Source organism: Vicugna pacos, chromosome 30 (genome assembly GCF_048564905.1).
Source record: "Vicugna pacos chromosome 30, VicPac4, whole genome shotgun sequence".
NCBI lineage: Eukaryota > Metazoa > Chordata > Mammalia > Artiodactyla > Camelidae > Vicugna > Vicugna pacos.
In genome coordinates this window covers 8,230,609-8,256,728 of record NC_133016.1, presented here as the reverse complement: position 1 = coordinate 8,256,728, position 26,120 = coordinate 8,230,609, and the positions used below count along the sequence as shown (strand labels likewise).

General features: G+C 34.9%; 1 protein-coding gene across 7 annotated transcripts in view; it reads left to right on the top strand.

The window, feature by feature from the left end:
* The window catches only part of CDH7 (cadherin 7), a 286,378-nt gene that overhangs the window by 12,898 nt on the left and 247,360 nt on the right, over positions 1-26,120 (top strand). The window contains exon 1 of one of the 7 annotated variants that reach the window (XM_072952081.1): positions 3,618-3,643. The exons of the other annotated variants lie outside the window; for them this stretch is intronic. The gene's annotated coding sequence lies outside the window, so the exon portion shown is untranslated. Of the gene's footprint in view, positions 1-3,617; positions 3,644-26,120 lie in introns of those variants that run through there. 7 annotated transcript variants of the gene reach the window in all.

Below are 26,120 nucleotides of genomic sequence, written 5' to 3'. Positions count from 1 at the left end.
AAATGAGTGAAAGGAAGATACTGTGTAAAGGGATTTGATTTGTAACACAATAGCTGCTTTGCCTCCGTGGAAGTAGAGAGCACGGAACACATTTACATTAAATGTGTGCTCTTATGAAGGAAGAAATAAGCATTTGGATTGAAATATGTCCAACACTGTTTTTATGAAGGGAAAGTCATTTCGTTCAGCTGTGATTTTAGTTCTAACTAACAAAAGCTCACTCCAAGCATTCATTTTCTACTTCTGGGTGTCTTGTTGGTTAAGCTTTAAATCTTCCACATGGTCCCTTTCTTCCCTAAGAGGTAGATTTCAGACAGTGTTGGCTCCACTGTTAAGTTTTACAGCTCAGTGGTAATAAAATATCAAGGAAGCTATTTCATGGCCTTTCAGCAATGGAGATAGATGGATTCAGAACAGAGAAATGTATCTGGACATGCAACTCATCTAACATATGCCCTCATTTAATTGATGACAGATCTATTAGCTGCACAATACAAGCCTCAAAACAGATTTTGTGCATGCACTCTAGTTACAGGTTTTTTGTTTTTTGTGTTTTTTTTGTGTTTTTTTTTTTTTTTTTACTGTCAGTGAAACATATTGAAAGATACGGAAAGGTTAAACCACTGGTGGTCACGGTTAATAGGAAACATTTGAATAGCAGATGGTGGGATAGACCACAAATGTACAGCTTGAGCAGCTTCTTGGGCCCCACGAGACAGAATAATGGACTCAAGCATAGCTGTGTCTCATTTGCTAAAACACATGTTACCTTTCGTGCTCTCGATAAAAGGGGATTCTGGTATGATAAATGCAAAGATGGTACCGTGGTCTTATTCTCATTGTCTTTCTACTTGTTTGGATGATGGTCAGTGACCCTGAACTCCTTAAATGGTGTTTGTGTTAAACCAGACAATATGGCTACCAGTGTAGCTTCTGGAAATAAAAGACATTACTTGATATTTAAGGTCAGCTACATAGGTCAGTCTGCATGTCAGCGTACTCTAAGAGTTCCCTCACACCGTGGACATGTTCAGTTGCTTTTGGCTATAGTAAAATAAAAGTCCAACTCAAGTTGCTTTTAAAACAGAAGGAAATATAATATTAATTCTTATAAATGAAAGTCTAGAGGTCAAGCCACCTTTACCATTGACTTAATTAGTGAAGGTTTCAAGCTGCATTTTATCACATCTCTCTCATCTCAGCCTTCAGTGTTCCTGGTCTTAACCTCAGTTGGCCTGGCCTTAACCATGGACCTTCAAAAACAGCTACAGAAATTTCCAGGTGGCACATTTGAATGACAGAAACTGTCCCTTCCTGTTATCTCAATTCCAAGTGAAGAAATATTGCAGAAGCCCAGCAGAAAACTTCTCACATCTCATCAAATGCCAATTCCCAATAGATGCTCTTGGTGTGGGGAAACTGCACATTAACTGGCTTAAGTCTGATTCCTGGATAAATCAGTGGTGACAGTCAGGGCATTTCCATAGATGACTTTAAATAATTAAAGCTCATCTAGAATGGATATGGGAATACTTAACACACTGTCAAACTACCCTCATCCTGATTTTAAAATGAGGATTTCTGATGTGGGTGAACAAAACACCATAATTAGGGTATAGATTTTTCAGTGTACCTTGGGGAAGGCAGAGAAAATCAAGTTTCCTCCTCTGTGTGACATGCTCTTTGGTTCCTCCTTTGTTCCATGTGGCAGTGTAATGAGTTCAGTCGTTTTTTGTTTTGTAGAGTTTTCTTGCCAATGAAAGGCCTAGAATGATCTGGATGTTGTAAAAGCAAACACATAAATATTCTGCTTTTTTTCCTAGACCCATGAGATGAAAGTCTTCTCTCTCCTCGCTTTCTCCAATAGGCATAGCAGTAATATCTTCAGAAACAAAACCAGAATTCACCCTAAAAGACACTTAGAGAAAAATTAGTCTGTTTCCTATGTGAGTCAAAGGAAAACATGCATCTCAATATGTTAACCAGAACATACTGATATAATAAAAAAACTATGCAGAATTTGGATTGTTATCCATAACTAATAATAGAGGTGAAATTGCCTTTATGATGGGGAACATATAACCCTTATGAATCTGGGGCAGTGGAAGATGGGGAATACAGGATCCTAGCCTCATCATTCTCCTTCCTAAAGCCATTCATTAGCCTATCTATCTTAGCACACAAAATATCAAATCTCATTTATATTGGTCTAAGTTTTAAAATGCCATTCTAGGTGGTAAAATAATTAATATATTCATTTTTTATGTACCCTAATATGTAGCATCTTTTATTCATTAATTTTTTTGCTGTTGCTGAGATATAATCTACCCAATTGTTGCACGATTCTGAGCATTCAACATTGCTTGTCATGGATGGCACATACGTTTCTGCTAGCTTTTCCAAAACAAGAGAGGTAATTAACAAAACTTTGCCATTATAATTGGTTTTCTTTTGCTAGAAATTCATGAGTTTAAATATTATTTGGGATATTCTTAGTATCAAGAATAAATTAGGAAAGAGTGCAAAACTGAGTTTCCATTTAAATCCTTATTTCCAAAGCCTTATTCCTTATCTGACAGTATTCTGTCTAGGTGTCTCCAGCTCTAACATGCTGTGCGTCCATGATTGCCATCCCTACTGCATAACACGTGATATACTATGAACTAGAACAGAGTGGGTCTCCAAAGGTCCCTTGTCCTCCTCTGTGTAAATTTCTCATCTTGCTCTTGATAATGTCCCCAGTTATTTCCAAAATGATATCATGATTCCCTCTTTATAAAAATTTCTCCTTAGAAAGCACCTTTTAAGTTTTGATAATTTATGAGCATCAAGATATAACTGACTCATTAACATGATTTCTTTCAGGGCTTGGCTTTTAATAGAAACAGGAAGAGATTCTAAATCAGTCCCGTCCATTACAAATGTAATGTAATCCACAAATGCAAGCCAGAGACAGGATTTTAAATTTTCTAGTAGCCATCCTTAAAAAAAAGTTTAAAAAATTGATATTAGTATTAATAATATATTTTGTTTAAACCAATATGTATTTCAACATGTGATTACTATAACAAATTACTAATAGAATATTTAAGATTTTTTTTTTGATACTGAGTCTTCAAAATTCAAAACATATTTTATACTTACAGCACATCTCGATTCAGCTACATTTCAAATTCTCAATAGCCACATGCATTTGGTGGCTACCTAACTGAACAGTGCAGGTCTAGTGAATAAAATCTTGACTCAACATTTGGCAGCATTGAAAAATAGAGTATATATCAGGGTGGAGATGGAGAGAGCAGGGAGGAAAGGGAAGTGGCTTAGCTTGGGCTGCCATAACAAAATACCACAGGCTGGATGGCTGAACAACAGAAACTTACTCCTCACAGTCCTGGAGGCTGGGAAGTCCAGGACTGAAGTGCCGGCATGGCCAGTCTTCCGTGAAGACTCCCTTCCTGGTATGTAGACGGCCACCTTGTGATTATGTCCTCACATGGCAACAGAGCGGTGGTCGGGGGTAGAATAAGCTCTGTAATATCTCTTCTTATGGGGGCATTAATCCCATCATAGGGACTCTTACCCTCATGACCTCATCTAGCCCTAAATGCCTCCCAAAGGCTCCATCTCCAGATACCATCACATGGTGAGTGTTAAGTTTTCAGCATACGAATTGGGGGCAAGAAGGCATAGACATTCAGTCCATGACCCTGTTGCTGTATTTCTGTATCATTATAATTACTCCCGTGACGTGTGAGTTTCGAATCATAATGACCACACTTAGGCTGTTCTCTTGGCTTTTAGAAGGGAGAACTTTTTTTTTTATTTGTTGTTTTCATGTTTAGAAATGTTTTTATACGTATCTGTAACTGCAGACTATAAAAGATGGTTGAAAGGGTTAAGTAGAAACATACGCTCTCTTAAAAAGTGTTAATGAGAAGTTAAGTGGAGGTTGTTTTACCTGAGAAGTAGCACTATCCTCTTTGGTCTACTTATCTTCTTTAGTGTTTGTAAAGTAGGAACAGAGAAATTATCTTAATTGGGAAATATTTTAATTAAGGAGAAATAGATCATTTGGGGAAAATTAGCTGACTGGTTGGTAATTTAACTTTTCAAGCACAGATTTTTTTTTTTTCCTGAGCTCCCAGAATTTATATCAAATCTCTCATAGCAGTTTACTTTCTGTGCCTTACAAAAGAGGTTGAGACAAAACTGGCTTAATACTTGAATTTTGTTTCACATTATGTTCTCCATGTACTGATCTAAAACTCTAAACCCATTCACAAGTATTTAGAATATTTGATTGAGGGCTAAAATTATTCTACTTTACAAATAACTAAAATCATGATAAGTCTGATAGTATGATCTGTAAAACAACTATAAATGCCTGAAAAAAGAAAAAAACAACTTTCTTCGGATATATCCCTATTACAGTCTTAGTAGGTATACAGGGTTTTTGTTATTTTATTACAGTTGAAGAAACTGAAGAAAGAGTATTTGTTTAAGGTCAAGCAAATAATTTGTATCATATCAATGCTAAGTCTCCTGGTTCCTAATGCAGTGCTTCTTCACTGTGTAATGCCGAACATCCAGATCGTTGGGATTCAAGTATCTGTCAGTGTTGACGTATTGCCGCTAAATCACATCTTAAGGCTTGGTGACATGAATATGTAGATGAGCTGTTATATAGGGTCTTCAGATTTTCCACCACTTCATCTACATTCAGTGTTCACTTAGACCCCACTACATAACAGATGCTGGACAAGTGGCTTCTACCTTTGTCCCATGAAATCTGAAGAGACTTGAGTGCAATTGAAGATTAATTTTCCTTTTGATAAATAGATATTCACAAGTACCTGAGTTACTAAATGGCCATTTTTCTCAGCAATTCTATTTTGAAGAGGAAAAAGAAAGAAGACAGTGGATGAAGGGGGAGAACAGGAGGGAGAGGAGGAGGAAAGTATAAGGAAGAAAATTAGCTCTCATAATCCTAGTAAATTGTAGGAAAACCTCTCATTCTCCACAAATTTAGGGCTGATAATTTAGGGCCATTCAGGCAACACTATGATGACATCAGAAAAGAAATGTTGATTGATTAAACTATCAGATTATTACACTCTGTTCTTCTTTATTTATAAAGTCAGAATCTTCCAAAAGCACTCAGAAATAATGATCCACCAATGATCCATCAGTATCAAATTAGCAAATTATCCATCTATAGGAAGTATAGTAACTTCCCCAAATTCCTAAATCATTCAGATGCTTTAATGAAACAAACAAATTCAAAATATTACAATTTTAATTGTTTGAAATAACTTTACTTTGTGTTTTATTATTTCCATATGTATCATTTAAAAAATCAAATATTTTTATTTAGCCAAAGTGTTAAATAGATTTATCTTTAAAATAATTTTCAGTCATTTTTTGTTAATACAAAAAAAATAGATTATTTTTAAAAAGTGGACAATATATTAGGTGAGGAATTCCATTTAATCCATTGCAGTAGGAATATTTTGAATGCTTTGTTCTCTTAAAAAATGCTATAATATGGGATTTGAATGAGTGTTTACAAAAATGTGCATTTTTTCTACCATTTTTATTTTAATAAGCCAATGGGAATTGTTGAGGATGGTGTAGCTGTTTTTTGTTTGTTTTTCCTGCAACCTTCTTAGATATCTAGTGTGGAGGATCAAAAGCACCCTAATAAAATCAGGTTGTAGAAGTGAAATAAAAAACCTCATTAGGAGGATTAGTTATTAAGTCCAGGGTACAAAGCTTCATTTTTGGCCAAAACTAGTTGTGGTATGAAGGAATTTAGGGCCCTAATTAACGTATTTCTTCAGTATAGTTCTATTGAATTTATGAGTTCACATTTTTGAGTGCTTGTTTTTATCAGATACTTTACTTTTATAGATAAAGAAATGGAGGCTGAGAGAGGAAAAACAAATTCCCCAAGGTCAGAGCATTAGTATCTGTTAATTCTGACCCGAGTGAGTGTAAACTCCAGCATTTAAGCTTTAAAAAAATCTTGCTCAATGTTCTATCTACTTCTTCCAAATCTTAATCATGATTAATTCTTTGGAAAACTTCTGTTGCCTATGATCCGAAAATGTACATTAGAATAAAGATGAATTCTACTCCTCCATCACCACTGATGAGAAAGCAAGTTATTTTGAGATGAATTCTAAGTGTCACAACCTTTGACCCACTAAGGGTAACCTTCTCATTCAAACAGCAAACGTTGACATAATGGTTTCATTGTCATGTTAGGTAAGTTCTAATCAGAGTTACTAAAGAAACTAAGTTTAGCCTTTCAGGACATAGGCATGTAAATTCACAGTGGGATCCTGATTATTGTCATTAGTGATATGGCATATCCAAAATGTTCCATTGATTACGGTTAAGCAACATGACAGATGAAAACCTGATGCCTTTTCAAAGCATAACTAAGCATAACTGCTTTTGACTTGCTACATGGCTAGATCTTTGCCAGATCTTTTTGTTTTCTCCCTCTATGACTTCTACAGTAGCAACAACAAATACAGCTTATTCCTTTTGGAACAATGCCTTGTAATTTTCCTTTTGAGGAAATGAAAACATATTTTAGTGATGAAATACACAGGTTTTCAAAACAAGTAAAATAGAATTTAAAAAGTGCTGTTTTTGAGGTTGCATCATTCTTATAAGTGAGAGAAAATACCAAGGAGTTACGACTTTTTTTTCCCCTTTGAACCAGCTGTAGAAGATGAACTGACCCCCTTCCTTGTGTCTGAAAGATGGGACACTATGTTCAAGGTCAAAAGAGATGGTAACGCAGAAAGATAAAACCAAAGCCTTTTTTTTCAGGAAGATGTTAGACGTTGAGTTAAGATTTTATTCATTAGAGCTGCACTGTTGAATCAGGTAGCCACCGAACACATGAGGCCATTGAGCATTTGAGATGTAGATGTGGCTGACTTGAGGTGTGCTGTGAAATGTAAAATCCATTTCAGATTTTGAAGACTAAGTATCCAAAAAAAAAAAAAAGACATAAATATTCTATCAGTAATTTTTAATTTTAATAACATGTTGAAATGCATATTGGTTTAAATAAAATATATTAATACTAATATCAAATTTTAAAAATTCTCTCTATTAAATAGAGAAGTCCAGCAACAATATTTTTGAACATTGAACAAAAAATATGAGCCAGTTTCCATGGCAGGTGCTGAGATTACAGAAATGAATATGACGTGGTCTAAATATTGGCATAGCTTAATCTGTGTACAAGAGAAAATATTCCTAAGGCCACATCTTGTAGATTGGACATCTGTGTGTGTGCAGTGAGCCAACGGCTAGCAAAGTCCAAGTTATATCCAAATAACTTCCCTAATGAAATTTTCATCACTGACACAATCCTTTCGAATACTGCCACCATTTCCAAAATGCCACCACTCTCAGAAGGGGTTAAGTAGCATGTCTGTGATCCTACCAGGAAAGAAAAAGCCAGGAGAACTGGTCTGTTTTTATGGGGACAAAAAGAATGACAGATCTCCTGGAAAAAAAAAGGCAATGATTTTTTACTACAGGAAAGTCATTATGGAATGTTTTTAGCAGAATATGCCTGGTTCTTCTTCCTTTTTTTTTTTTTAAGCTTTATTAAGGTATAATTAACATACACAAGTATAAGATATTTAAAGTGTATATTGTGGTGATCTAATACGTGTATACATTGTAAAAAGATTCTCTCTATCTAGTAAATTTAACATCCATCCTCACACATACTTCCTTTTTTTCTTTTTTGTGAGAATATTTAAGTTCTACTCTCTTAGCACATTTCAATTAAAGAATACAGTGTTATTGATTATGGTCACCATGTTGTGCATTATAACCTCAGACCTTATTCATCTGATAGCTGAAAGTGTATATCCTTTAACCAAACCTCTCTCTGTTTTCTCCACCTGTCAGCCCCTGACAACATTTTTTTAAAAAATTTATTGAATGAGTTTGACTTTTAAAACAAAATTCCACATGTAAGTGCTACCATTCAGCATTTATCTTTCTCTGTCAGACTTATTTCACTTAGCCTGATGCCATCAAGATGCATCCATGTTGTTGCAAAAAGCAGGATTTAATTCTTTTTCATGGCTGAATAATATTCCATTACATATATTTACCACATCTTCTTTATCCATTCATCCCTTTGTAGACAATTAGGTTGTTTCTGTATCTTGGCTATTGTGATTAATGCTGCAGTAAACACAGGAGTGAGGACAGATACCTCTTTCATACCCAGTTTTAATTTACTTTGAATATGCCTGCTTCTTAAAGATTGCTTATGGTAAACAAATTCCTAATCTATGGTTTGTAGGGCCTGACTCCCAGCAAAATATTCTATCAGCCATGTGACAATCTGAATATAAAATGAAGATGTTTAATGAACTAAATGACTCTTTTGGTGTGTAAGTGTGGTAATCACACTACCAACTAGAAACTGCATCTATTTTGGGGGCCAAAGCACACTGGATATGCAAAGAAAGGACCAAGGGACTTCCACTAGTAATGCATGATTATGGTTAAGACTAGCCTGAGAATTTCGTTCTTTGTGTTATCTCACACTCTGGAGATGATGGGATACAGCGCATCCAGCAGAATAATGTATTGAAACACGTATATATGATTTTTTTCTCTATGTACTTTTACCTCCTCTCCTTGCCCAACTTTTTACCATTCCACATGTCAATTGACTGTCCAGATACTTTATGAAATTCCTTGACTTAGTTATTTTGGTGGGACATGAAGCAGAAATATTCTATATAAACTTTTTTTTCCTAAGTGAAATTCTGATAGTGGAAAAGGGTTCCACTAATGACTGGGAGGGAATTTGTCATCAGCCTAGCAAAGAAGGAGATTCAGTATGCATTTAAATTTACTTAAGAAGAAAAAATAAAGGGTATTTATTTTACTGGAACTTTCATACTGGAACCCACGTTAACCCAGGAGCAATTTGCTACTGAGGCCGAGAAGATTTCAAAAACATAACAGACAGAAAAAAAGTGACCAACATAGACCAATAAAATGATTTTTAATATTTGTTTTGTGCAATCTCTTACAAACATAAATAATAAACAGTGTTTGGACTATGGGCTTTGGAGCCTGGCTTCAGATTCCAGCTTCATCAGTCACAACCTCTGTGGCTTTAAGAAAATAAACATACTCTCCCTGTGCCTCAGTTTCCGCATCTGTAAAATAACAAAAATGTAGTAATAGTAATCACCTCATAGAATTCTTGTGCTAAGTGAATTTATACAAATAAAATGACTAGAGTATCTCCTACCCCACAGGAATTGCTCAACAAGTGTTAGCTGTTATGTTCTCTTCTATATAGCATTTTTCAGTTTTCACAACCTTTTTATAAAAGAACATTTCTTTACAAATCAGAAGGATTTGTGTGACCATAAAATGTGACTACAAAGTATCTGCTAGTCTTCTTAAACAAAAAACTAGTCAGTTGGATTAAATTTCCAATACTGGTTATTAGCATATGGGATTTCTCTCTGCAAATGCTAAGGATTGTACAATTATGTTTTTTTCAATTAAATATTAGTCTTTATGACAAAATATTAACATTTTCATGATTATAGCTTAATTGAAACATTTTCCTTTCAGGGAAACACTCTAGATCCATTGGTGAGATTTTAGGAAGAGCTTTATTCATATCAGGACCCCATTTGCAAGTAAATTCTGTACTACATTATTTCTTAGATGATGTATTATTATTTTTCTGTTAAAACATAACAAATTACCACACATTTAGTACCATAAATAACACCTACTTATTAGCTTACAGTTTTGAAGATCAGAAGTCTGGCAGGATATGGCTTGGTTCTCTATTTAGGGTGTCACAAAGCTGTAATCAGATTGTTTCTTGTGGTGACTTCTCACCTGTAGAATCTGTGAGAAACTGGCTTCCAGACTCATCCAGGTTGTTGGCAGAAAAGTCAGTACCTTGCGGTTGTGAAACTGAGGTCTCCATTTCCTTGCTGTCTGTAAGCTGGGATCACTTTCTACTCTTGATACCACCTGCATTCCTTCTTGTGTGGCCCCCTTCAAAGTCAGCAAAGGTTGCCAAGTTCTTCTTATACCTTATATCCTTTGCACGTCTTTCTCTGCCACCGGCCAGAGAAAGGTGTCTGCTTTTAAGGGTTCATAGGATTAGGTCAGGACTACCGGGAAAATTTCCCATACTTAACATCAACGGTGCTGTATACTATAACTGAACCACAGAGTGATACCTCATTGTATTCCCAGTGCTGGGGATTAGGGTGTGGAATTTTAGGATGGGGGCATGCTTTTTAGAATCCTGCCTTCCACAGACGATACCATAGTTGGCTAACATGGCTCTTTTTTCCGGTCCTTCCCTGTTCAAAGTCATATCATGGACAGTATCCCGCAGCTCTAGGGGTACATTCTTTGGGGTCTCTAGACACTTTTAACTGAGGATAGGTAGGAGCTAGAAATATGAATGAAAGCTGTAAGAGTTTACTAAGCCATCTTGTCCAACAGTGAAACAAGTGAAGTTTTGAGGTAGTATACTTGATATTTCACAGCACATTTGACTGATAGAAAATGACCTCTTCTTATGGATATTAATGTGAAGTCTCTGCTATGAGAAGAAAGAGTGGACTAAGTGGTTTTTAAGTTTCCTTCCAAAGCTGATATTGTGTGACTCAGTGACTTTGAGAATGATTTACTATGTAGCCTCTTAAATGATGAATAGTATTAACCTTGAATAAAATAGAATTTAAAAAAACAGGAATTTTAAGAAGAAAAAAACGTAAGTATTATCTAAATTTCTCACATTTTACATATGTGAAGAATAAAGTTCAGAAATCAAATGGCTTTACCAGTTTCCTCAATAACAGATTTTGGACGCTAACCTTCATATTGTTCTCCAGTCTACGTGAGATTTTGAATATGTTTCACTTCTTTACCAAATTATAACTGTAGAGAAGAATGTCAGGATGAATAATGCCTAATTTTGACAGCGGACTTTTTCATTCTCCCCGTAATCTTTACAACTGAAACTTATTTTAAAGAAGGTGATGAGGTGAGCAGATTCACCTCTGTCCTGAGCGCACAAGGACTCAACGAGGACAAGATGGGCTTTCGATGAAGGGTCACTAAATGGGTATAAAAACAATTAATTTAAAAAGGCATATTAGTTCTTACTAGGACATTCTTAAAAGAAAGCAGAAATTCTATGCAATTTAGTCTAGAATTTGGTAATTGAAAATGATAGAATTGTTTGAAAAAAGAGATGATGCAAGCAGAAGGCATAAAGTGGTAGTTAAAAGTCTATTTAGCAAAGCAAACTTGGAGGGGAAAGGTTCATCGATACTCTGTCCAGTATGTCACAAAGGCAAATGGGCCCTGATCCCAGAATAGTAGATACTGAAAGAAAGAAAGCCCTATGGTATAAAAAGTTAACTGTCTCTATGGCACACGTTTATGGATATTAATTTAATTCAACAAGCATTTATGAGTGGCTACTGTATACACATCCTCAGACTAGGCACTGGGTAATACAGAAGGAGAAACACTCTTGACCTAGCAGAAGAGAGAGGAAGTTCACAACTGACTGGAAAACATTACCGTTACAACAAATTCTGTAATGTGAACGTGAGGAAAGTAGTAGTATGGGATCACAAATGAAGGAGTGACTAAATCAGGCTAAGAAGGTCACAAACAGACTCACAAATATGTGAACACTGAGCTGGTTCTTAACAAGATTCAATGGAATAAAATTAGTGGAATGAAATGTCAGTTGGATTAAATAGGATGGAGTAACACGTGCAAAGCCATTGGGCTGTTCCAAGTGCATTCTCATGTCAGCGAGGGAAGAAATGCTCCGGGACAAAAACAAACCAACTGTAAGGTAGTTTACATGTAGAGAGGGTAAGTTCTTGATTATTAAATTGATTGAATCTTCTGTATTAATTCAGGGAAAATCTGACTTTTGACCACAAGAGATACGAAATAATACTATGTCTTAGAATAGTAACTTTAGTGGAGATGGAGAGGAGAGCCACAGGAAGGATGCAGAATGTGAATACCTGGAGGTCTGTTGGGAAACCGTTCCAGACATTCAGGGGTTTATAAGAAGGAATTTACATCAGATGACGCTGGGCAGTATGAAAAGAGACTGAAGGATTAAAAACAGCTCGTTTCTTCTTCTCTGATTCTGTAGGACCTTTTTACTTTCTCATATTCAGTTTTTAATTTTGAGTTAATGAAATTAGAACAAGATGTAATCAGGACAAACAAGCAGCCCTGCATTTTAGAAAGATGTGCTGCCTCCTGACAGTTCCTGTCCACTCTCACTGGATTGTTTGAGCTTTAATTATATGAAACCATTTCCTGAAGATTAAAAAATTCTTAATAAAAAACAACCAAGATTCCATCGATATGTAGCTAAAAGAAATTCCTTTCTTTATTCAAAATCCAAGTCATAATAAAGCCTTTGATTAAGCAGTTGGTATGCTCTGTGACTTTGACTTACACTGGTTGATATACACATGCTATGTATATGCCTTCAAATAATAATTAATTCTTCCTTAAGATATACAACAATACTGTAGATTAATATAATATAGATTTTAATATAGCATCTTTTACTTACTTCCCAAAGAAATGCTATTTTAAAACAAGACTCATAAAATTACAAATGGGTGGAACTTTAATATTTTATATGATTGTGGCTTTACTGAACTTAGTAAGGGTACCATATATTTAGCATTAATACTTAATTAAGTTTTCTGGAAAAGTAATGAGAAAAAATTTTTCATACTGATCATATGTCTGTAATTACATTCACTTATTTTAGAATACTTTCTTGTTTTTTTTTTTATTAATTTCAGACTCATCTACTGCCAAAGAAAACCTCTAGACATTTAATATACATTAATTCTTATATCACAAGTCTAACCCTTCATGTAAATCAACATAATATGAAATTGGTATTTCACTGAATGATTGATGCTGTCTTATTAACTTTTCAAAACCACGCAAGAAGATAGATATTATTTCATCATTTAATAGATGAGAAAATTGGTTCAAAGTGACTCAAAAATGTATTAAAAGTTTCTGTTAGTAAATTAGAATATCATGGTTCAGATCTAAATCCATCTGCTCATTTTCTTCCTAATATTCAGATCCTCATCTTCTGTTCCCTCAGACCCCATTTTGTTCGAGGTTAGAAAAGAGTACGTATGCAGATACTTCCCAAATACTTGTAGTTACCAGTTGCCCTTTGACCCAGTTACAGATAACTAAATATAAATAAAAGTCCACTCTTTCATTTAATCTGTGAAATTGCTCAGAAAGATATCCTTTTCCCGATTAAAAAGTAAAAACAGTTTGGACAAATGGTCAGTGTCTTTCTACTCCTCCTCAATTGTGATTGCTAGACTTAGCAACCACAATGACAACATAAAGACACAAACAAGCCACAAGCTAAAAAACAGGAGAAAAGAAGACGGTCCCTTGTGACTTAGTGGATTACTATCCATGCACTTCCTGCCCCTGAATTTCTTTCTGCGTGAGAAATACCTTTCTCTGTTTCATGAAACCGTTGTATTAGAGCTCCTATTAAATGTAGCCAAAAGTAACACAGATGATTGAACATAACATTAAACATGAAGAGACTATGGACTGCACGGTTGAAATGTGTTAGTTAATGTCAATTGAACGATTCTGAGTTTTGAGTGCCACCAAGATTATCAAGGAAATACATTCAGTTCTGTAACAATAAGAAGATAGAGATCATGGTCAGCAATAGGGATAGCCTACAATGTAGAGAAGCTGCTTTCTGTGAGAAACGATGCTAAGTGCTTCATATGCATCCTCTTAGATTCTCAGGGCAACAGAAACTCCACTTGGTAGAGCCACGTACGTTTCAGTAGGAAAGTCCTAGTAGAGCGCACCATCTTTAAAGCCTAGAGCAATGTAAGCATGTAGCAGATTCTCAGTAGATATGTGCTGGACTGGAAGAGAATGGAGAATTGAGATATTTGCCATGTTTTGTTTCTGTCTTCAGGAATCCTGAGTTAGAATCATATAGACTGCTGAGCAAGTATATCATAAAAATAGATACATGAAGTTATAATTAAAAATTTTTGAGACAAATAGCAATTGCTGAGTGAATAAAAAATGCCAATAATACTTCTGGAAGCTGTATATACCCTTTTTTCTTTGTCTTCCCAGTTACTTAAAGAGATTTTTTTTTTTTGAGTTTTAAAGGTAAATTATCTGAAGAACAGGCTCAGAGCCAGCATGTAACATATTCAAATTTAAAGTAACATATGGGAGAGATCAGGTCCAAAGCTTTTTGCTTTATTTTTTATTATATATATATATATATATATATATATATATATATATGTGCTTTTTTTTTTCTTTTTCCATGTGTGCAAAAGGATGAAAGAATCCAAACTTGCAAGAGTTTGTTCTGGAAAAATGCTAGGGGATTTTGCACATATCATCTCATTTAGCACTCATTGCAATCCTTAAGCTATTACAGTCTCCATTTTTTCTAATAATTGGGTATAATTTAAAATTCAGGTAATCCTACAGATAGGAAAGATTCACAATAGTGTCTTAGACCACACATCTAATTTGCATGGTGGTGACTTATCATGAATGACTATTTTAACATATTCAGGAAAATATATACGACCTAATTCTTTTATTTGTTATGAAAGGATTTTAATGCAAATTGAATTTCCTTGATGATCCATTCCACTTAGAAACGGTATAATGAACGACAGTTCTAGCTGAAGAAAGTTGAGGTGAAAGAGTTCTTCAATCTCATATAGACTCCAAAATGTTTCCAAATTTCTCGCTTTTTTCAAATTAATTAAAAGGAATCAATAAAAAATATGTAGACAACAGGAAACATTGACTTTCATTATGTCTTTTCATAGTGACTGCTTTATTTTGTGCCAGCTTATATACAACTAGTAATCTACTCCACAAATTCATTCAAGCTACAGTAATTTAACAGGGATTTGCATCTGTAAGTTTTAATTATCTGTTTAATCAGGCTGTGAATAAACCAAAGTAGGTTAATTTTTAAAATCCTACTTGGAGCAAATGTTTTGACTAAATTTGAAACTTAGCCAACACCTGGTGAGATTATAGGAAAGAAGTAAAACGGACAAACTGACTAAAATTATGTTTGCCATTATCTATCGCTTGGCTTTGTTTTGATAAACCAACAGTTTTCTAAACACAGCCCTTGCCGTTAATTAAAAGGGGGTCATTAAACCAAATGCTGTCTTCTTTAAACGTGGTTATTTGATAACAATGCGTTGCTATGCTATGCTAGTTTCAAGAACAGACACTTGGAAATATTGGTTGAAATCAGTATTATGTACGATGTACCAGCAGAGTATGGCACACTCTGAGTACTTACAGGGCCATGTCCTGCATATCCTGATCTTCCTAGGTTTGTGGGCATAACTGATTCTTTAGTGTATCTTGACTGTTAAAGGAATATGTATTTATATGTAACATTAGGGTGTAATAGTACAAGGCATCCCTAATGTGTAGTTTAATCTCAATGCTCATTACTGCAGTCTTCCAGGGGTGGCAGCTCACAGTACAATGTGAACGCTAATTAATTTCAATATTCCATATTTAGGAACTAGTCTCTTTTCAAAATTATTTTCCTTCAACAATCATGTGGGAAAAGCAAAGCAATTATTTTCAACTACAGAACTGGGAAAGGAAACTCGAGTTCACTCAACATTTCACTCAACACTAGGGACAGGACTGAACATTTATTGCAGCAATAGATGATTCTGGAGTTCTGTCTTTGAAGGGAATACACTGATTCCCCAGAGAAGCCATAACCAGCTATTTTAGTATGATAAAGAGAAGAGTTGTCTTGTTTTAGTACTTGATCGAGGACCTACGTTTGGAAATTTTATGATCAAAACTCAAGATACAGCATTTTATAGCACCTATTTCGCTTAAGAGCTAGAGCCCAGATTCTCCAAGTGTATTATTCTCTTTGTTGTAGGGAACATCTGTTGACTTTAAAGAGAAATGGCCTGGAAAGAAAATTAAAATCCTAACTCAGGTTGAAGAAATTATACACATTTTATTATTAGGAACAGACAGTTCAGCCTATTAAGTGATACTGGGATGGTTCATTATTTTGGTGTAGGTGATATTTATTATAGCTACATAAATTACTCTCTAAGCTAGGCAAATATGTACCTTATTTTCTAAAGTAATTCAATTAGTGAAGAAAAGACCCAAAATAGGAGTTGTGGCTATAAAGTTATAAGTTCCATACTTGAGTAATCATTAAAAAAACTTAAAATATACCAAAAGAAAATGAGAAAAAAATCTAAGTGATACACAACAGAAAGTCAAATTAAACATAAAAGAAGGCAATAGAGGAACAAGTAACAGAGGAACAAGAAATATATGATATATACAAAAAAAAAACCAATGGCAGAAGTAATTTCTTATCTGTAATTACAAATACAAAAAGTACCTCAGAATTATTATTAACTCCAAAAAGACCTAAACATATGGCTAAAACTATAACTCAGAAGAAAATATAGGGGTGAATCTTTATGATCTCAGATTTGGCAATGGATTTTTAAATATTGGCACTAAAGGCACAAGTAACAAATGACAAAATAGATAAATTAGACTTAAATATATAAAATTTTGTGCATCAAAAGGCATTATCAAAAAAGGGAAAAGAATCTACAGAATAAGAGAACATATTTGCAAATCATATATATGATAAGGGTCTAACAGCTAGAATATATAAAGAACCCTTAAAATTCAACAACACAAAGACATTCTAAATTTAAAAATTGCCAAAGATTTGCTAGACCTTTCTCCAAAGAAGATATACAAATGGCCAACAAGCACATGAAAAAAAATGCTTAAAATTATTCATCATTATGGAAATGCAAATCAAAATCACAGTGGGATACCACTTCACACCCACTAGGATGATGATGATATTTTAAAATGGAAAGTAAGGGTTGGTGACAACGTGGAGAAATTGGAACCCTCATACAATGCTGGTCAGAATGCAAAATGGTGCAGTTTGGTGGTACCTCAGAAAGCAAACAGAATTATCACATGATTCGACAGTTCTGCACCTAGTTATCTACCCAAAGGAAATGAACACAGAAACTCAGACAATATTTGTAACACAGTGTTCATTGCAGTATTATTTACAATAGCCAAAAGGAGGAGGCAACCTGTGCCCATCAACAGATGGATGGGAAAACAAAATGTGCTATGTACCTGCAATGAAATATTATTCAGCTTTAAAGAGGAATGAAATTTTGTTGCAAAAACAATATGGATGAACCTTGACAACATTATGCAAACCGAAAGAACCCAGACACAAAAGTTCATATATTTATGATTGCACTTATATGAGATATTCACAATAGGGATGTCCAGACAAGAAGAAGAAAGATTGGTGGTTGCCAGTTGGGAATGTGGAGTGACTTCTTAATTGTGTCGGGTTCTCTTTTAGAGTGATAAAAATATTTGGGAACTTGATAGAGGAGGTGCTTAGACATCATGCGGTGTAATAAATGCCACTGAACTGTGTATTTTAAAATGGTTAATGTTATGTGAATTTCACCACAATTTTTTAAAAAGCAGTTGTTCATTTTCTGCAATGTTGTAGTGTGAGGAGTAGTGATGGCAAAGCTTTTGAGCTGCTTGACTCATATCCTCTCAACCTTTAGGAAAACATTCAAGGGTCTATGCTCATATTATTGTCAGATGCTAATACCAAATAAATACACCATACAAAATATAAGTCCCTTTTATAAAGATAAATAACATCTCATTTGTTGTTTTACTGCAATTAAATAAAACCACCAAATGTATAAACCTTTCCCTGGATAATGACTTCTCTTGCTCTCACTTTTATTAACACTAAGTTGCATTTAGTCTTATGCTTTAATACATTTATTTTTCAACCATTTAGTCAACAAATATTTATTAAACTCAGTCTCTGTACACAGGATGCCCCAGTGAATTTAAGAAAAAAAAATTCCTGATTATAGGAGTCTTTATATAGGAAATTTACATTTCAGCAAATAGAGATAGATAATAAAGAATAAAAATAATAAATAAGTTGTGTAATGTGTTCACAGAGGCTACTGATAAAAAAGTTTAAGGAGACTGGGTGATTGTCCTGTTTGTAAGGTTTTAATAGACTATGAGGTTCGAACTAGGCCACACCAGTGCTGCCATTTTTCACTTGATTATATATTTTAAAAGTTCACAAATTACTTTAAAAATATGCTATATTGTCCTTAATCTTTTTTTTTAATTCCACTGTTCCTTTTTTTGCATCTTGGAAAATTAAGACCAATTTTTGTTATTTATTTATTTAATTTTTTTTAGTATTTTCCTCCTAAAATTGTGACATAGGTCACACTAAAAACCATATAATTTAAATGAGCAAAAATAATTGGTAAAACATTAAACTCTTTTGAAGTAATTATTAATGAGGTTGAACCAATCTTCCTATAAGCTTATTCATCTCTTGTATTTCTACTTTTATGCAGTGCCTGTTTATTATTCATCATCAATTAAGAGGTAGATTGCTTTTGAAAACATGTGAATATTTAAATTAACCTTTGCTTGGGATAGTTATTAAAATAAATATTTATAAGTAGTTATGGGTATGTTTTGCTCTTGAAAATCTAAATTACTAATTAACATACCATTTTACTTTATTTAACACTTCCTTAAAGCAAGCCAGTTCAAATATAGTTTACCCACATCTTTAAATCAACATTTTACTTAATGCATGCTGCACCTGCATTTGGAACCATCGTAAGGTTGTCACAGTCTGTTGACACAAATGATGATACGTTAGAGTCAATATCCCAAGTTTTCTGTTTTTATTACCAACAGCAAAGGAAGGATCGTCAGGGCTCTGGAAAATTCTTAATAATGATATCTGAAGAGGTATTTTGAAGGCTAACGGACCTATGTACACACTAGAGTTCCCACTCTGTTTTTGCCCTGTTGTTTCCTCTACCCCAGTTCACCATGGGAGAAGCCTGGGGCTGCCTCAGTGCTCTGTTGCGTTCGGAACTCACAGTGAGAAGACCAGCATCCACACTAGAGGTGATATGTACCAAGGCTTTCAAAGGCTTCCCTTCTCCTCCTTCCAGCCAGGGTTGAGTTCTTTACAGAAGAGCAGGGAGTCCATTTCCCAGTGATTGTTTGCATTGTCATCATCTGAAATTTGAAGCAAATGTCCTGGGCACACGTTCTAAAATTTTCTCACAAGAAATCAACTTCTTTAGCAATTTACCTCCAATAACTGGTCTCATATGGAATGAAACTCAGTTCAAAGAGGTCTGGCAGGGCACAGATTCCATGTTTTCCTTTCTATAATCTTTATTTTGTCTCAGAGACTTCTGACTGGTCCACCTCCCTATTTGACCTAATACATTCAGTCAAACATCTCTCAAGGTGCCGACTCCTGCTAAAAGATTTCCAGGCAGCATCCAAGTGCTCACCATTAAGCAGGCACTCACACTTGAAATCTACATTCTGCAGCAGGTGCATGTGGTAAATTTGGAGGCTGCCACTGATTGACTGTGTGATTTGAAAAACTTCCTTATACCATGATTCTCAGGTCCTCTCTTTAAAAATTGAAGAGGGTAATAAGAATCTATGCAATGGAATTAAGTAAGGTAACACACATAAAATGCCTTGAACATAGGCCAGGTGTGTACTTCACATTGAGTACATTTATCTTGAGTAAAAAGATGAAATCATGAATTTGGATGCTATTAATTTTGGGCTTTTGAAAATTCAGAACTGTTTCGCTGTTTTCGCTTGTTTGCCTTTATTGGAGCTTCCTCCTTTAACTGTGAAATACAATGTATAACAAGCATATTATTTAAAATCCATCAATTCAGCAAAAAAGTCCAATGGTACGATATTAAAATATTTTGTGTAATTAATAGTGAGGTTCAACACATATGTCCATTTTGTTCCTTGGATTTCTACTTTTGCAAAGAGCCCTGTTCAAGCTTATTGTCCAATTTTTGTAAGTTTTTTTCCTATGGGCTTATAGGAGTTATCTATGTATTTCTTACACCAATTCTTATGTCAGTTACGCTTCTTACAAATATCTCTTCCCACCCTCTGTATAATTTTATTTCTTCTGTTTATCATGCCTTCAACTTAATGGTGGTTAAATTTATTGATAGTTTTCTTTGCAAAGTATTTTCTTTATTTTTTGACTCATTTAAATAATTTTTTCCTACCCTGTTCTAAGATCATGATATTATTTGCCTATATAACTTTTTCAGAGATTTATAGTTGGGACTTCTTGTTTAGTTCTTCGATCCACTTGGGGTAGATTTTTCTGTACCGTGTATGATAGGGGTCTATTTTTTTTAACTGGCAGGGATTTTAGATGGCATTATTTTCAGCACTGCCCTACAGTGTCACCTCTGTCATATGATGAAGAGCCCCTGTGTGAATACATCTCTAGGTTTCCCATTTTTGTTCAATTGGTCCATTTGTTTCTACTTGTCCATAGCCACATTTATCACAATGTCTTTGCAAGTAATTATTTTCTGGTAGAGAAAAATCCTTCTACCACTTCCTTCTATTTCAGAAGAGCCTTATCTATCCTTAACTTTTGAAATCACATATACATTTTAGAATTAGCTTGTCAAGTTCCACAAAGTCCATATAAGTAAACCTTTCAGGAATTTGATTGGCTTGTACTGAATTTATTAATCGTTTTGAGTTCATTGTATATTATCTTGCAGCTCTGTGCAGCAACATAGTATGTTCCATCATTTATTTATCTTCTTTATTGCATTTCAATAGAGTTTTATAGTTTCCCCATGGAATTATTTTGCATCCTGAAAAAATATTTCCATATAATAATATTTCTATTTATTTTAACTAGCATCTTTCTTGATTTGAACTTTATCACTTTGTTGTGTGTATATATGAGGGTTGGCGCATATCGCTTGTGGCCAGATCTGGCACTTTGCCTATTTTTTGTAAATAAAGTTTCATTAGAACACAGTCAAGTACATTTGTTCATGTATTGTCAATATTACTCTTGTGCTGGCGTGATTGAGTTGAGTAGTTTTGAAAGAGACTTTACGGATTGTGAAATCTGAAATAATTACTATCTGACTGTTGACAGAATATTTGCCAACCTTTGGTATACAGGGATGTATTGACAATGCTTTTTTTTTTTTTTTTTGCATGTAGTAAGCCTTCCAATTCCATTAACTAATCTGTACACAGTTATGTCATCTGAAGTAATAACAGATTTGTCTCCTTTTTCTGATTCTCTCTTGCTCTCTCTCTCTCACTTCACTGAGCTGGGTAGAATTCTAGCACAAGGTAGAAAAGAAAAAATATGAAGTCTATCACATGGATAGCTCTGTTATTCTGTTAAACGTTTTGAACATTTTTTTAACTAAGAACATCTATTTATATTCCCACTTTGATGTTTTCTCTTAGATTTGGCTTTTTCCAAACTGCTTTTTCTTTTTTTTTGCATCAGTTGAGAGAATTGCTGGATATTTTTCACTTAATCTCCTGATGTGGTAGAATATATTAATTGATAATTTGCATTTCTGGTACAAATCTAACTCCATCAAGATGTATTTTCTTTCTTATCCCTTTCTAATTTGGCCTAGTTCATTTTGATTTTTTTTCAAATTTTTGATGTTCTTAAGAATTTTATTAGTTATTCTCAGAAGGATGATTAGTGTGAATAACCTAGTCTGTGGTGCCAGAAATAAGGTTCTGTTTTTATGATTTTTGAATACATTAAAATGTTCAAAGCAGTATCTTCTTCTGTACAGTTTTATCTTTAGACCCTTCAGAAAGGAGAGGCTGACTTAAAATCAGTAACTTTTTAAAATTAAGAGCTCAATAAAGAATTCCTTTAGTTTGTGGTTCAAACTTTAGGAATAATAAAATTATTTCCTTTTTCTATTAACTTTCATGTAGAACTATTGCAAATTCTGTTTTTCATGTATGTATTTCAACATAAACATAAAGCAGGTATTGTCTATAAAGCATAAAACATTTTGGACATGGTAATTTTGTCTCTAAAATAAAAATCTATGATGTATTTTCTGCTAAATTATACATGTGGCTGAACATTATTTTGAATGAAATTATTCTAAGTATATTTTTCCTTATAAAAATTGCCTTCTGTGGGTGGTGTTTCCACTGTTATTTCTGTTTTTCAAAACTTTTGGATGTTTTTTGGGGTCGTTTATCTGCACCTTGGGCAAGAGTATCACAATTGACTTCTAAAACCCTATTCCCTGCTTTGTATAGGTTGCTCACACGTGCACGTTGGCAATGAACGTGGGACAGAGTGTCAGTTACCGTCAGAATTAGAGATCCCCTTGTCAGCCTCTCTTCTCTCAGGGATTTTCCTGATAGCCACCAGTTCTCTTTACCTGTTCACACACTCAGGGTTCTCCCTGAGCGTTCTCCTCCCACACTGTTGAGTGGTCTGTGGGATGGGGCCCGAGCTTGGAACAAAGCAGTGAGAAAGGAATGAAGAAAAACCATTGAAATTCCCTTCACATGCTTCCAACGATGGGGGGCGGGGGCTTTTGCCAGCTCTTCTGCCCCGGGGGCTGGGCTCGGCTTTGTTTTATTTTTTGTGGGGATTCACCTGTCCATCACGCCTACGTGGCTGCAGTGCGGTGCTTCAGTGAATTCTGTCCCTGGGGAAGGGCTGAAACCTGGGAAAGAGAAAGAAGAGGGAAAACAGACAATTCTCCCCACGTGTTCCAGGACAGAAGAGCCTCTTTGCCATCCCTTGGATAGAAGTACCGGGGTCCTCTAGAAGTTTTACTGACTGTGCCCACCATGCAGTTCTATAATTTGACCTGATTTGGGGTCAAAGCCAGGAGATAAAGGAGACAAACACACACACACACACACACAAAAACTCCTGCCACCAAATGTGTTGTTCTTAGAGACTGACCCCCTTCTCCCTTCACAGTCGGCCTATTTATTCTTCTGTCTTTTGTTTGTCTGTTTGTTTGTTTCAGTCCAGAGGTTGTATTGTGATCATTTAGAAGAGCAGACAGCAGCTACATGGAGCTTTCTCCGTTTTGGCTGGAGCTGGAAACCTCTTTTAATTTGAATGTTTAGTTCTTACCCATATGAATAGGAGTAAGAAGAACATTTTACTTACTTTTTTCTCAAAAGTTCATCCACTGGTTACATTATTTAATAAATACTCAGTCCCATTATAACTGACTTAAACACCGCATTTCTCATATATGAAATTATAATCTATATGAGAATCTGTTTTAGGACTTTGTCTTGTATAATGGTGATTTGTCTATTCTCATATTAGCGGAATGTTCAATTGATTGATGTTTTGAAATATGAAATATAAATATAATAGCTCGTGAAAAAGGCTTCACTATGCTTTGTAAGACAGTGTTACGACTTTATTTTTCAAAAAACTTTAGAGTCAGTTAAGATTCAAAAACACTGCAATTTTTATTAAAATTATTAAATGTTTAATCTGTCTTAGAGAACTGGCATTTCTTTAATTATTTTCTCATTAATAATTATCTCTCCATTTAGTAAAATATTATTTATGTCTCTCAAGAAAGATTTTAGCTTTCTTCAAAAATAATTAAAATGTTTAAACTTCTTTCTTAAGCATTTTTTTCTCAGGTATACTTGTGTTTTCCCCCTTTTGTTTATAACCTGCAATTCAATACTGGTTTTATCAGTATAAACACAGAAAACTTTGTCTAAAATTAAAATAAATTTGATGAGCTAAAATAAAGCTAGGCTTTGTATTTATGACTATCTTTGTTGAGTCAAGAATTTCCAAAGATATTGACCTTAAAATTCATCACATTTTGCTATAAATATTTGCATTTGTCTGAGATGTCCATAATTCTTTATCAGTCTTTATAAATATAACTTATATTTCAGTATTTTAACAAATTGCAATTTGATCTCTTAGCAGTTTTTTAATTGGGAAGGGATTGAAGGGGTTCAGATCAGGTCTCCCCAGAATGTGTCACTGTCCTGAGCTGTGGACTATTTTGAGCTGAAAACCATCAAGACCCAAGAAATTCAAGAGAAAACTTCTGCTCTCCCTCAACTGCCTGAAAGAATTCAGATGGAGGGCTTGGCCCAGAAGAGAACTGTCACCAGAGATGATTGCAAAGAAGGTGGGTTACGTGTGATAAGCTGGTGGGGAGCTCTCTGGGCCTGGAGCTCCAACTCCTCTTTGGGTCCCATTGTCTCTGCATAGCAGGGCAGACCTCTGTTCACCAAACCTCTGCTCTCCCCATGCTCCTGTGGATTTGCTTCCTCTGCCCTGAAGTTCCAGACCCCTGCCCACTTCTCCTCAGCTCAGAATGGCATAGAAACCTCAACTGCTTGACTGGACATGCCTCTCAGATTCTTGAGGGACTCCTGTAAATATGTAATTAAAATTGTTTTTCTCCTGTTAATCTGTCTTATGCCAACTTGATTAGTAGACCAGCCAAAGAACATAGAAAGGTGTAGGAAAAATTGTTCCTTCCCTATAAGACAAAAGGGGTAATTTGGTATAAATAAAAATTTAGTACATTTTTATGAAATTGTGAGGATGGCCTGGAATCTAGCGTGTAGCAGTTGCTTCATAGGGTCAGAGTCACTGTGGGACATCTGGGCAAATCTCCAGCTCTCTGTGAAGACAACTAGTTCAGTGTCTCAGAGTTCATGCTTTGGAATGAATTTGTTTCTTTTTTCTGAAAATGGGAGGAAAATGTGAATATTTAGGTTTAAATTCAGATACTGTTCTTTTTAAATACACAATATTGCTAAGTGAATTAGTAAATGTAAAGTAATTAAAATGATGTCCAGGATATAAAAGGAGTTAAAATAAAACAATCACTTATTTTCCAATGAAGTTCTACATCTCTGTCGTCAAAGGCAATCTATTTCTACTAAAGCTTCTGTTTGACTTAGACTCTTTTCTTGTATATAAATTATAAGTGTATCATACCAATAGTAGGGAATTTAGTGTTGTATTTTTACAACACTTCGCCTAAGTCATAATAGCAAGATGTTGATGTTTGAACACCCCACAGGCAGATTTTGGACCCTTGAAGATTAATCAAAGCATGTGTTTATAAACATTCATTTTAAAATCCTTTCCAGAAGTATTGCCATTGTCTTAATTCCTCTTCCCTCTCCCAAACTAGATCTTTATTCATGTATAACTTCTCATTTGGGAGTAAGAAAAGCAATTATCTAACCTTTATTTTTCCCTTTTGAACATCTGCAGTGGGGCCAACTGTCCCCACCAGCTGTCGTGGGCAACACAAGCTTACCCTAAACACAGTTCCAACCACTGACTCCCTTGCCTGCCCTTTCTAGAGAGACGGAAAAAGCTAAATATGTCCTTTTTGAGTCTCTCTTGCAGATGGGATTTGCTTATGTCTGGCTAATGAGATGAAGGCAGGAGACTCTTGGCATTACCATGGAGACATAAACATGGTGACCAGACTAACAGCAGCTGGTCACACCATGAAAGGAAAGCCAAAGGAGTCACAGAAGTAAGGGTGGATGGGCATCAGGGAGCCACAGAACCAGTGGTTTCGTTGGCCCACATGCTTCTTGCTATAAGAGAACATTAAACTTCTAGTTCCTGAAACTGACGTTAGTGAGATGTTCCAACTGACCCACTAGCGTTACTGTTTCTCAAGGGTGTTGTAAGGTGTCATTCCCATTCTATACTTGAATGGGTAGGTGAAAGAGAGAAAGAAAGAAAGAAAGGAAGAAAGAAGGAAAGAAGGAAAGAAAGACAAGCAAAAATTCTTCCCAAAATAATATAAAATGCCAAAGGAAAGCAGTAATTACCAAGAACTCAGAATGCATTCCAGCTGTTTCATGAGACCCTATGAGAGATACACACACACACACACACATTGTTTTGTTTGTGATTGCATAAAATATATGGAGGAATGAGTATTTTCATAAATCACGTTTGCATTAATATACTTTAAAAAAAAGATGTATTCACATGATGTAAAAACACAGCAGGA